General features: G+C 32.4%; 1 non-coding gene across 1 annotated transcript; it reads left to right on the top strand.

Moving 5' to 3' along the window:
- The first annotated feature begins 2,391 nt into the window (after positions 1-2,391).
- TRNAD-GUC (transfer RNA aspartic acid (anticodon GUC)) lies at positions 2,392-2,463 on the top strand. Its single transcript has one exon. It is a non-coding gene; the product is annotated as a tRNA-Asp (tRNA).

Here is a 2,463-nt window from a genome sequence, read left to right as displayed (position 1 = left end):
TCTAATAATAATAATAATAAGAATAACAACAACAAAAGAGATAATAATCAAAAGGTGACCAATTTTTTAATGTAATTTTGGCTATCCCAATCCTATGGCAATTCACGAAATGTCCTTTCTTACTTTAGATAATTTCAATTCCATTGTAGAATTTAAGGAAGGGCGTAAAAGTAATTTTGAGTTAAAGGGTGTGTAGATAATTTTAATTCCAAGGTAGAATTTAAGAATGGCCATAAAAATAATTTTGAAATACTTAAAACTCCAATTCCAAACCTCCGATCTTGTCACATAGATGATGAAGAAATAGAAGAATTTTTTCCTCCCACCTTACGAGAGATTTATGTGGTAAGATTCGATGTGTGGAAGTAGAATTTAATCCTCCTCCCTTGATATATACCATCCGTACTCAATCATGGTTCTAAAATTCGTGGAGTCGACTCAAAAGTTGGTCAAGTCGAATGTCTCAACTTTATTGGATTTCAAGGTGACTCGATCCACTTGTTGAAACCAACTTCTTGTGTCAATTTGTTATCGAAATTGCATTGTTTAATCATATATGTTTTTTCTTTGAAAATAAAATAAAAAAGAAGATACTTTTATTTATTTTTAAATTATTAAAAATTGATTTCTAAACATAATTATAATTTATTTATTTTAGGGCTCATCATTTGAAGCCATAAAACATGAACATTGGATTCTCTTCTCTCAGCCGACAACTTTGGGTTGAGTAAAAAAATCTGTCCAACAAAGTACAATGGAGAAGCTTCTTTGCCTTATTGAACACATTTTCTCTAATGGGTTTGCTTTGAGACTGCTCTAGACCACTTTTTTAGGAAGCCCAACTACCAACAATAAGTCTTAATGTCAGAAAGACAACCAAGAGACTATAGATTTTGTATGGGAAAGAGTTAATTAAAAGCCATAAAGAACAATAACGAATTACTATTTTGATCCAAATTTAAGGGTAAATTACTATTTTGTGATCAACTTTTGACTAGTTTATGATTCCGGCTCACTGTTCATTTTAATTATCAAAATGTGAACAGGCAATGAATTTGGAGGTTTTAAAGTGATCATTTCGCACGTTAAAAGTGAAATTGTCACTTTAAATCTGTGAAATAATCACTTTAAAACCACGGATCAAATTCGTTGTCCATTCACATTTTTTGTAAGTAAAATGAATAGTGATTCAGAATCATAAATTCTTCAAAAGTTGATCACGTTTTTGTAAATATCTCTTAATTGAAAATGATTACCCACAAGAGTAATAATACATAAAAACTATTCCTCAAGCTCTTGAAGGGTAGTTAGCCTCCACTATTACATAAAATTCACTCTAAAACATATTAAGACGAAGTAGAACTTAAAAGAGCATGTGATGAAGGTAGTTGAATCTGCTTCATCGTCTTTGCATTCTTTCAAGATAGTTTAAATTTGGTTTTAATGTTGTTTATGGAAAAAAAAAAAAAAAAGGAATCCGATCTTATAAGGATTTGGTGGTGCCCCTTCGCTGTGGCATATTTCATTGCTTAAAAAATTATTGATAATTAAATGGAGATAATATCCTTCTCATCATCATCGGTTCATCTTCAAATAGAACATGGCCAAAGTAATCACGACCAATAAAGCCCAATCCCCCTCCCATTGAAGAAAGCAATCCATGATCCATTGATATTTATTTTCGTTATCCCCTCTCCAGGCATCATCAAAAAATATTCTTCACTTGGGTCAAATTACACTATGTGCAAAAGAGGTAAATCTGACATCAAGGTCCGTCGAATTTGGCTAAATTCAAAGAAATTTGACAGACCTTGACGTCGAATTTATCCCTTTTTTTTTTTTTTCACGTAGTGTTATATGTACAAGAACACTTAGAAATGACGCATCAAAAGAAGTTGAATTGTCTTCCACCACCTCATAAAAAACTGTACCTCTAAAGGCTTCCAGTTCTTGGCCTTACGACACCCTAAAAACATTTGTCTATTCCTCTCCCTCCAAAATATGATAGATCAATGGATAAAAGCATACCCCCACACACACAAATATCAAGGTGGGTGAGAATTGATTCTCATTAGATATCTCTATTGTTCTTGAACAATACTGAGATGAATTGGGTGAGTCATTTCAGTCTTGGATGAGATTTGAAACCTTTTCTACTTTAGTAGTTTTAGATTTCTTTTTGAGATGGGTACTTGCTTGATAATATCATAAATGCAGTGTGAACCTTGTTAAAAAAAAACAAAAATATAAAATGTATCAAGAAAATTACGTAGGGGACCAGCTAAAATTGTTAAAATCACATCTGAAAATTTACCTGAATACTTTTATTTATTTTCACTTAGTGGAAGTTTACGTTATTATTAAATAAACGTTTGGCTTAAAAATAACTAAGTCGTTGTAGTATAGTGGTGAGTATTCCCGCCTGTCACGCGGGTGACCCGGGTTCGATCCCCGGCAGCGGCG

This window comes from Akebia trifoliata, chromosome 13, assembly GCF_017979445.1.
Source record: "Akebia trifoliata isolate Shusen 1 chromosome 13, ASM1797944v1, whole genome shotgun sequence".
NCBI classification, from domain to species: domain Eukaryota; kingdom Viridiplantae; phylum Streptophyta; class Magnoliopsida; order Ranunculales; family Lardizabalaceae; genus Akebia; species Akebia trifoliata.
This window is presented reverse-complemented; position numbering and strand designations above follow the sequence as displayed.